At 37.0% G+C, this 12,067-nt stretch overlaps 1 protein-coding gene across 8 annotated transcripts in view; it reads left to right on the top strand.

Annotated features, from left to right (window-relative positions):
• Positions 1 to 12,067, top strand: part of LOC129718457 (syntaxin-binding protein 5) — a 1,078,665-nt gene that overhangs the window by 322,486 nt on the left and 744,112 nt on the right. The window lies entirely within an intron of this gene.

The following is a 12,067-nucleotide window of genomic DNA, read 5'->3' as shown; positions in this document are numbered from 1 at the left end:
GTGGCTGTGTGACCTAACTGCTTACAGTTTTGGCAATGCATGACCCGCGGTACGAACAGGCGTACAGGCAGACGAACCCTGTCCAAGCGGACGTAGTTCGGCAGCGCGGATCCGGCGAATGTTACTCGGAAGGAATCCGAAGGGAGGAATTTCTTCTTCCCTTCTTCGATGGATACTGAATGCAATTGCTTGCAATCCAGTATCTTTACACTTTGCATCAAAGGGTTTTTAAAACAGCCAACTCCATGACGCAAAATGTCATCGACAGTGAGATTCCCCTCGGTAACCACACCGTCGATTTCTACATCCTTGGCAGGGATGTACACGCGATACTCTCTCGTGAAGAAATCGTAGCCAGCAATTTCGTTTGCTTGCTTCAAGCTACTCACGACAACTCGCAGTTTGTTCGGCCTCACCTTCGTAATCTCGGTTACGGCCGAAAAATGTTTTGCCAGGTCTTTGCCAATTTGAATAATATTCAATGGCTTCTTTATGGGCCGGAAAAAAACAACGTAGGGACCGCCAGCGGCATCTGGGTAAGCTTTTACCCGTACTTCCGGTACTCTTGGTACAGGACTTGGCAAAGGGGAGGGCACAGGGGAAGGTAGGGGTGAGCTGATGGGAGAAATTTCAATTTCTTCCCCGTTTGTTTCCACCTCCAGGAAAAGTTGCACCTGCATGTCGTCCATTTTGCGGGAGCGTTACGCTCTACCGCACACAAACGATAAATATTCGAATAGGGGGGGGGTTCAAGTAGTTGATGTTAAATTTTAAAAACAATTTTTCAATCTACAATGGATCAAATAAAAAAAAAGACAGTATTACTAATTCTAATAACAATAGTAATAATAATAATAATAATAATTATAGTAATAATATTAATAATAACAATAATAATATCAATAATAATATTAATAATAATATTATAACATAGTAATAATATTGATAATAATAGTAAAAATTCTAAAGGTAATACTTCACCGAACGTCTAAGTCACGACCTCACGGCTGATAGTAGAATTAATCGAGCGTCTCCGCAGAACAAACAATGACGATCCAGCTTCGTGTTGAGACGCAGTGGCCGTGTCCTACACGCGACCTTGTAGATGCCACTTGTAGTTGACTTCCACTCGCTCGATCGTATGATGGTCCGTGCTGCTAGCGGGGTAACAGCGGTGCGGGAGAATTATTCTTGCTGATATATCAGCTGCGTATCGAATCACTGGCGGGGTAGCCTGCCCCTACCAGTGTGCAGATGTTTCTGCCGATATATAACAGGCTATTGTTAACGCGCAGCACAAGAACTAATCGACAAAAAAACACCCGTACGATAACTCGTGTATTGTTATTTTGCGAACTCAAACGAAGATAAACAATTTGCGTCTAATCGAGACGAAAGCAAAACAACGAATGAAGCATTATAGTTAACATTCATTATTTCCTTGTTATAGATACTGGTGAGTTGGATCATTTAGCTGAAGAATTGGAAACTTCGCATGAGCTGAGTAAAAGGATTTTTCACACTATATTCTTCACAACATGAAAATGTTGGAAATGAAGTGATTAGCTCACTTCTGCGATGTCATTATTGTTTTGTTTTATTTGGAATTGTTTTGAACCTGTTTTAATCGTTTACTTGTATAGCAAAGACACAGCTGGTTTGCCTTAACACGGTTTTGCAATCTGTTGGTCAATCACCCGTTAGTGAGTCGAAGATCAAACCATCGAATAAATACAGTGGAGAAAAACTGCTCAAGGCATCAAAAGCTTTAAAAAAATCTTTTTAGGCTGTTTCTAGTCAGCAAATGAAAGTCTAGAAAGTGTTGGAGAGGAAATGGTTCGGTAACTCAAAGAAAAATTTCAAATTTGTGATAAAACGAGCGATAAAATCCACCAGTTGTCAGTGCTGCCAGGTTCAATTTAATTAAATAAGTTCCAGGGATCCGAGGAATGCAATCGGCGACACCTCAAGCGGACGCTACCATTTTAATGAAGACATTGTCAAGCTCTGATCGGGTACCTATTTCAATTTAACTCCAAAAGTTAAACAGAAGTCGTCACGTACTACAAAAATCGAACGTTAATTTCTGACAAACCTGTTAAATAATTATAATTAATGAAACGCACGTTGTACTTCAATGGCTGTTAATTCAGGTACCATCAAGTAGAATATGAGAAACCAGTTTTGAGATTTGAAGCGGTGATTTAGTTTGGGATGCGTTTTAATAAGGCTTATCGCATTTGTAGGCGTATTGTTGGAATTTAACGAACTCGTTATCTTAAAAGTTAAATATCTCCGCAACGGTGCATATTGCATTTTGTGGATAGGTGATTCTTATGTAAAATTTTCAGCTGAACACGTTGGTGACATCAGATATAAAAACCTAAATTAATCCACCTAGCGGTCAGACCCAGCCTTTCTCATTAAAACTTTTATTTGTAGAAATAGATTTACATGAACGCTTCAATCCAATAAATGTATATTTACTCTTTAGGTTCTAAAATATTGATGTTGTAATCTATGCATATAAGAATGCAGTCCGGTCTGTCTGTCTGTCTGTCTGAGCCATAAAAAAGGCTCGAAAAGCAACGCACCGATCGACGTGAAAATTTGTATGTAGGGGTTTTTGGTGCCGATAAAGGTTCTTATGATAGTTTGAAATTCCTTCTGCTTTGGAAGGGAGGGATCCTTTACAAATGAAACATAAATTTCTGCACAACTCAAGAACAAACCAAGCAAATGAAACCGAATCTGGCATGTGGATGTTTTAAAGGGTAATAAATATGTCCATAATATATATATATATATATATATATATATATATATATATATATATATATATATATATATATATATATATATATATATATATATATATATATATATATATATATATATATATATATATAGATATATATATATATATATATATATATATATATATATATATATATATATATATATATATATATATACATATATATATATATATATATATATATATATATATATATATATATATATATATATATATATAGATATATATATATATATATATATATATATATATATATATATATATATATATATATATATATATATATATATATATATATATATATATATATATATATATATATATATATATCGTCGCGGGAAGATCAATTGAGCGTAATCGGGAGCATTCTGGAAACCTTTATTTACATCGTAGTAGGTTTTACGATAGTTCATTCAGTTTTTGATGGTTCTAGATGATTCTGCATTGGATACGCCGCATTTGATTTACATGGGTTTTGTGATGCATCAGTCGTCCCTTATGGGGCTGTTGTATACGTTCGCAGTCTGTTTCATGATGGCACAGCTCAGCTTCGAATCCTATGCAGCAAATCTAAGGTCGCTCCGATTAAACCTCTGAATATCCATCGTAAGGAGCTTTTAGCTGCTAGGTTACTGTCCAAACTCATCCTGAAGGTTGTCGATGCTTTGAAGCTTTCATTTCAATCCATCGTGCTGTGGTCAGACAGCCAAGTAGTACTAGCGTGGCTGAAGAAACCGTTGAACACACTTCAAGTATACGTAAGAAACCGCATCGCTGATATAAGCAAGGTCACAAACAGTTTTTCATGGAATTATTTTCGCTCCAAGGACAATCCGGCCGATATAATTTCACGTGGTCAATTTCCGGCGCAGTTACTAACGAATAGTTTGTAGTGGAATGGGCCGTCCTTTCTCCAAACCGTTGTGTTTCATACAGAACCTGTTAATGAAGTACCTGATTGTGATTTGCCCGAGATGAGGAACCCAGCAATAGTGACTATGCTTACCATCAATTCTGATTCCTTGCCAGTGTTTAGAAACATAAGCTGTTTTCGTAAGTTACAACGTGTAATTGGATACGTTCATCGTTTTATTCAATACTACAAGGTATACAGCCCTAGGGTTGTATGAAATGGTGACGTGGGACTAAACACTGTAATTAGGGGATTTTTTGTTACAAAATATACAGAGTCTGCAGACAGAATCAATGTGTTTATTTTCAGCCTCCCCTGGAAATCAATTTTTGGAATATATTCAACAACACTCGAAGAAATATCATTTATATTTGGCGATATTATGCCTTTAGTATTTTTTTTTTTTGCAAAAAAATATGTATTTAACAAGGCACAAGCATATCGTGCTTGTTGAAGAAGCACCAAGAATTTCTCATAATGCGTCAAAGTCAGAATTATCCTTATATCCTCAAAAACCAAATCCAATAATGCTTACGTTATCATAATGAATGGTTTTGTCTTATTTAACTCTAACTAAATCAAATCTATAGTATGGATATTACTTTCAAAATAATATGGAAGCCCTTACAAAGGTTCGTCAATTGGAAAACATAAGAAAATATTTTGAACAAAATTCCTAACAAGTTCCAGCAAAAAATCGTAGAAATCCACAATTACATTTTTATTTTTTGCTTGACAATTTTTTCATTTGCCTGCAACTACATTCACTGTATTACGAAGACAGGAAATATACGTTTATTATGGTAAAGCTTAGAATAATAATATATCATCTAACAATTTTGAAATATAAAAAGAGATTCTGTACGAATCTTACTGAATAAACTAAAAAATCACAAGCATTCGCAGGTTTTACTCTTCTATAAATGTATATATTTAGGAATTTACTCTTTCGATACTATCCGGTCACGATTATTTAGTGAATATCGAAGATAAAATTTAAAAAATATCCGTTGCAAAAATTTACAATTCTTGTTGAGTAATTCATGGCAATCATATTTATGAAATAAACTTTCAATCACCATCAACAGCAGCATTGTAGTTTTTCCTCAATTGCATACGAAAAGAAATGTACGAACAAAAGTGTACCACTGCAATACGAATAGTACTGCTGCACGACGAGAGACCTGCGGTTCTATACTCCACTGGTACTGTTGCTTTTACTGGCATGTTTTCTTTCAAGACATCAGTTTTTATTAGGTTCTACAGTACCTAACACGCAGGTTTAGAGATTGCTCAAGGATGGGTATTGTTTCAAACTTTTAGGAAAACTTTTACCTTCGAGACATCATATTAGTCCATCTATCCAACAACATATTGGTTATTGTTATCCATCATGTGGTTATGCTGTTGTTAGCGTTTGAAATCTGACGCAACATTTGCTCGTTTCATTTCCAATTTTACAGAATGCATCCCAGTATAGTAAACAAAGACGTGTCCCACGTCAAAACTGCCGGCAAAGGGAAACGTGCAAGAGACTAAAAAATCGTCACTTAACTATATCGGAACTTTGTGTAGCAATGAATGTCATTGTGAAGGTCGCATAGCATGCCTAACACCATTCTTAGACGATAGTCTCCTCCGTGTAGGAGGTAGACTGCAGCAGTCAAACCTACCAGAATTGAGTAAACATCAACTTATCCTGTCGAAGCATCACATCACTGAATCGATTATCCAAACGTATCATCAAGAATTCAAACATGTTGGACCTTCAACCTTATTGGCTATTCTACGAACACGATTTTGGCCCTTAGATGGACGAAATCAGGTGAGGAAAATTACCAGACGCTGTGTTGTTTGTTTCCGTGCAAAGCCTCGGCCCTCGAACCAACAAATGGGCAGGCTACCATCGTTCCGAGTGACGCCATCACTGCCATTTGAAGAGGTCGGTGTTGATTACGCCGGACCAGTTTTCGTTAAAAGGGAAACTCGTCGATTGCAACCAGTGAAGGCTCATTTTGCCATATTTGTTTGTATGAAGACTAAGGCACTACATTTAGAACTTGTGTCCGATCTGACAATGGAAGCATTTCTGTCGGCCCTGAAGCGCTTCGTTGGAAGAAGAGGAGTTCCAAGCAAAATTCATTCTGGTAACGCTACAAATTTCAGGAGTGCCAGATCTGAGCTGCATGAATTGTTTCTTCTGTTCAACGACAACATGTGCGTTGATAAATTGGAATCCTATTGTCAACCAAAGGAAATATCATGGTCGTTCATTCCTCCTGGGGCACCTAACTTTGGTGGCCTTTGGGAAGCAGCTGTAAAAAGCACAAAATATCATATGAAACGGATAACAAAAAACGCTCTCTTGACATTCGAAGAGTATATGACGGCACTCACGGAGGTGGAAGCTATATTGAATTCGCGACCACTCTGCGTCATTTCGTCAGATCCATCGGACCCAGAAGTTCTCACACCAGGACATTTCCTGATTGGTCGTCATTTAACTGCCATTCCTGAACCTTCGTATGAGAATACATCAATCAACCAATTATCGCGGTGGCAGTATATACAGCTGCTACGTGATCAGTTTTGGAAGGCATGGGAACGAGATTATTTACTTAGTCTTCAACCGAGAGGAAGGTTCTGTTTTCAGCAGCCAAATTTAGAACCTGGAATGGTAATTTTAATGGAGGAGGACTCACCACCAATGACATGGCCACTAGGTATTGTTGTCAAAGTTTACCCCGGACCAGATGGGTTAGTTCGAACTGTTGATGTCAAAGTAAGGGACAAGATCCTGAAGCGTCCAATTTCCAAAATCTATCTTTTACCAATAGAAGATAATGAGAACTTTTCTTAGCCCGGGGGGAAGATGTTGAATGTTCAACAAGTGAATCATTTGGAATCATCTAGAACCATCAAAAACTGAATGAACTATCGTAAAACCTACTACGATGTAAATAAAGGTTTCCAGAATGCTCCCGATTACGCTCAATTGATCTTCCCGCGACGAGATATATATATATATATATATATATATATATATATATATATATATATATATATATATTTATATATATATATATATATATATATATATATATATATATATATATATATATATATATATATATATATATATATATATATATATATATATATATATATATATATATATATATATATATATATATATATATATATATATATATATATATATATATATATATATATATATATATATCTCGTCGCGGGAAGATCAATTGAGCGTAATCGGGAGCATTCTGGAAACCTTTATTTACATCGTAGTAGGTTTTACGATAGTTCATTCAGTTTTTGATGGTTCTAGATGATTCCAAATGATTCACTTGTTGAACATTCAACATCTTCCCCCCGGGCTAAGAAAAGTTCTCATTATCTTCTATTGGTAAAAGATAGATTTTGGAAATTGGACGCTTCAGGATCTTGTCCCTTACTTTGACATCAACAGTTCGAACTAACCCATCTGGTCCGGGGTAAACTTTGACAACAATACCTAGTGGCCATGTCATTGGTGGTGAGTCCTCCTCCATTAAAATTACCATTCCAGGTTCTAAATTTGGCTGCTGAAAACAGAACCTTCCTCTCGGTTGAAGACTAAGTAAATAATCTCGTTCCCATGCCTTCCAAAACTGATCACGTAGCAGCTGTATATACTGCCACCGCGATAATTGGTTGATTGATGTATTCTCATACGAAGGTTCAGGAATGGCAGTTAAATGACGACCAATCAGGAAATGTCCTGGTGTGAGAACTTCTGGGTCCGATGGATCTGACGAAATGACGCAGAGTGGTCGCGAATTCAATATAGCTTCCACCTCCGTGAGTGCCGTCATATACTCTTCGAATGTCAAGAGAGCGTTTTTTGTTATCCGTTTCATATGATATTTTGTGCTTTTTACAGCTGCTTCCCAAAGGCCACCAAAGTTAGGTGCCCCAGGAGGAATGAACGACCATGATATTTCCTTTGGTTGACAATAGGATTCCAATTTATCAACGCACATGTTGTCGTTGAACAGAAGAAACAATTCATGCAGCTCAGATCTGGCACTCCTGAAATTTGTAGCGTTATCAGAATGAATTTTGCTTGGAACTCCTCTTCTTCCAACGAAGCGCTTCAGGGCCGACAGAAATGCTTCCATTGTCAGATCGGACACAAGTTCTAAATGTAGTGCCTTAGTCTTCATACAAACAAATATGGCAAAATGAGCCTTCACTGGTTGCAATCGACGAGTTTCCCTTTTAACGAAAACTGGTCCGGCGTAATCAACACCGACCTCTTCAAATGGCAGTGATGGCGTCACTCGGAACGATGGTAGCCTGCCCATTTGTTGGTTCGAGGGCCGAGGCTTTGCACGGAAACAAACAACACAGCGTCTGGTAATTTTCCTCACCTGATTTCGTCCATCTAAGGGCCAAAATCGTGTTCGTAGAATAGCCAATAAGGTTGAAGGTCCAACATGTTTGAATTCTTGATGATACGTTTGGATAATCGATTCAGTGATGTGATGCTTCGGCAGGATAAGTTGATGTTTACTCAATTCTGGTAGGTTTGACTGCTGCAGTCTACCTCCTACACGGAGGAGACTATCGTCTAAGAATGGTGTTAGGCATGCTATGCGACCTTCACAATGACATTCATTGCTACACAAAGTTCCGATATAGTTAAGTGACGATTTTTTAGTCTCTTGCACGTTTCCCTTTGCCGGCAGTTTTGACGTGGGACACGTCTTTGTTTACTATACTGGGATGCATTCTGTAAAATTGGAAATGAAACGAGCAAATGTTGCGTCAGATTTCAAACGCTAACAACAGCATAACCACATGATGGATAACAATAACCAATATGTTGTTGGATAGATGGACTAATATGATGTCTCGAAGGTAAAAGTTTTCCTAAAAGTTTGAAACAATACCCATCCTTGAGCAATCTCTAAACCTGCGTGTTAGGTACTGTAGAACCTAATAAAAACTGATGTCTTGAAAGAAAACATGCCAGTAAAAGCAACAGTACCAGTGGAGTATAGAACCGCAGGTCTCTCGTCGTGCAGCAGTACTATTCGTATTGCAGTGGTACACTTTTGTTCGTACATTTCTTTTCGTATGCAATTGAGGAAAAACTACAATGCTGCTGTTGATGGTGATTGAAAGTTTATTTCATAAATATGATTGCCATGAATTACTCAACAAGAATTGTAAATTTTTGCAACGGATATTTTTTAAATTTTATCTTCGATATTCACTAAATAATCGTGACCGGATAGTATCGAAAGAGTAAATTCCTAAATATATACATTTATAGAAGAGTAAAACCTGCGAATGCTTGTGATTTTTTAGTTTATTCAGTAAGATTCGTACAGAATCTCTTTTTATATTTCAAAATTGTTAGATGATATATTATTATTCTAAGCTTTACCATAATAAACGTATATTTCCTGTCTTCGTAATACAGTGAATGTAGTTGCAGGCAAATGAAAAAATTGTCAAGCAAAAAATAAAAATGTAATTGTGGATTTCTACGATTTTTTGCTGGAACTTGTTAGGAATTTTGTTCAAAATATTTTCTTATGTTTTCCAATTGACGAACCTTTGTAAGGGCTTCCATATTATTTTGAAAGTAATATCCATACTATAGATTTGATTTAGTTAGAGTTAAATAAGACAAAACCATTCATTATGATAACGTAAGCATTATTGGATTTGGTTTTTGAGGATATAAGGATAATTCTGACTTTGACGCATTATGAGAAATTCTTGGTGCTTCTTCAACAAGCACGATATGCTTGTGCCTTGTTAAATACATATTTTTTTGCAAAAAAAAAAAAATACTAAAGGCATAATATCGCCAAATATAAATGATATTTCTTCGAGTGTTGTTGAATATATTCCAAAAATTGATTTCCAGGGGAGGCTGAAAATAAACACATTGATTCTGTCTGCAGACTCTGTATATTTTGTAACAAAAAATCCCCTAATTACAGTGTTTAGTCCCACGTCACCATTTCATACAACCCTAGGGCTGTATACCTTGTAGTATTGAATAAAACGATGAACGTATCCAATTACACGTTGTAACTTACGAAAACAGCTTATGTTTCTAAACACTGGCAAGGAATCAGAATTGATGGTAAGCATAGTCACTATTGCTGGGTTCCTCATCTCGGGCAAATCACAATCAGGTACTTCATTAACAGGTTCTGTATGAAACACAACGGTTTGGAGAAAGGACGGCCCATTCCACTACAAACTATTCGTTAGTAACTGCGCCGGAAATTGACCACGTGAAATTATATCGGCCGGATTGTCCTTGGAGCGAAAATAATTCCATGAAAAACTGTTTGTGACCTTGCTTATATCAGCGATGCGGTTTCTTACGTATACTTGAAGTGTGTTCAACGGTTTCTTCAGCCACGCTAGTACTACTTGGCTGTCTGACCACAGCACGATGGATTGAAATGAAAGCTTCAAAGCATCGACAACCTTCAGGATGAGTTTGGACAGTAACCTAGCAGCTAAAAGCTCCTTACGATGGATATTCAGAGGTTTAATCGGAGCGACCTTAGATTTGCTGCATAGGATTCGAAGCTAAGCTGTGCCATCATGAAACAGACTGCGAACGTATACAACAGCCCCATAAGCGACGACTGATGCATCACAAAACCCATGTAAATCAAATGCGGCGTATCCAATGCAGAATATGTATCGAGGAATTCGAAATTCACTCACTCTAGGTAATGCATCTCGAAATTGTTGCCAGTCGGTAAACAACGTTCCTTGTAGTTTCTCGTCCCAGCAAAGTTTATCAAGCCACAATTGTTGCATTAGCAGTTTTTCCTTGATGATGATTGGACATAAGAGTCCGAGTGAATCGAAAATCTTTCCGATCTCGGATAGAACTCGACGCTTAGTAGCAGTATTCCCTGAAGGGTTAGCTATGAATCGGAACTCGTCATCACCAGGACTCCAGATGAGACCTAGTGCCTTCACAAACCCACCGATCGAAGAATGGTCCAATTCGATGAGTTTCTCTCTATCGCACTCAGGGATAAGCTTCATTACTGCTTGTACATTTGAACTCCACTTATGGATGGAAAATTGCCCACAGCCTAGTAACCCTTGTAACTCTCGAACGCATTCAGTAGCTGCCTGGATTCCCAAGTAACACACGTTGTTATAGAACAGTTAAGATAACTCCTCCAACACAACCTTCGGTTATAGATTTCAGTTGACATTACCTTTTCCATGACATCTCTATCACCAGAAAAGCGCAAAAATTGAAGGCTACTAGAACAAGTACTGGTGCTATATGAAGTATTATATAACTTCATGAAAGCAAGCCAACTTGCTAGACTGAAGCTGCAAAATACGTCTTGAGTACCAATGCGGTAAAAAACATGGAAAACAAGTTATTTTCAAGTTGTAATTGCTAACTAATAAAAACATCGTTGACGCAAGCATAAAACTTCAAAATAGAAATATTGTAGAACAAGCTGCTTTATATAAGGAACTACAGAGGAGAAAAATAGTGATTATGGCGTATCAAATATTCACCAAAAATAAACATAATAATATTAGACCAACTATTTGACGCTTTTGAAACAAAGTTCTACGTGCGCGTCAAATTTCATGGTGAAACATTGCATTTTACTTCTGAAAAAATTATGCGCCATTCATTGGATACGATTTTCTATTTATCCATCAGTGGAAAATAGATGATTCATTACATAATGGTTGCTGATTCATTTAATAGCGAAGAATCTCAATTTAGCCCAACACCGCATGAGCTTAGTTCGTAAACAACTATCTGGCATCTCTTTCTTACTTGCCTAGTAAATCGCAATGTCGTTTCTTTTTTCCTGGGTTGATCTGCACTGACCTAGTGGAATAAAAAAAAAACTCGCGCATTCGTGGGTCAGAATTCGCCACACCAGCGCGCATGCGCAAATGTGTTGCTATGACAACATTTACCCAGCGCATGCGCAAATGTATTGTTACGCGCAGTGCTGCTAGATCGAAAACTGTGTTCGTCAGCGGCATTTTTAATTAATTATAAATTGATGATAAACAATGTTCAACCTTTCAAAATGAACTGTTTCTGTCGCTTGAATATTAAAATTGTTTTCGCATAGTTTTAACGTTATCTAGACATTAAATATAACAAAACTAGAAAACGTTGTTAGATATACGGTAACAAAAATTGGCGTGACATTGGTTGCACTGCAAGCGTTTTGTTTACATTTTCATGGCGCATTTTGACCCAACTCAAATAGTTTAATAAATAATTTTAATAGCAATAT

The sequence above is a fragment of the Wyeomyia smithii genome, chromosome 1 (assembly GCF_029784165.1).
Source record: "Wyeomyia smithii strain HCP4-BCI-WySm-NY-G18 chromosome 1, ASM2978416v1, whole genome shotgun sequence".
Taxonomy (NCBI): domain Eukaryota; kingdom Metazoa; phylum Arthropoda; class Insecta; order Diptera; family Culicidae; genus Wyeomyia; species Wyeomyia smithii.
This window is presented reverse-complemented; position numbering and strand designations above follow the sequence as displayed.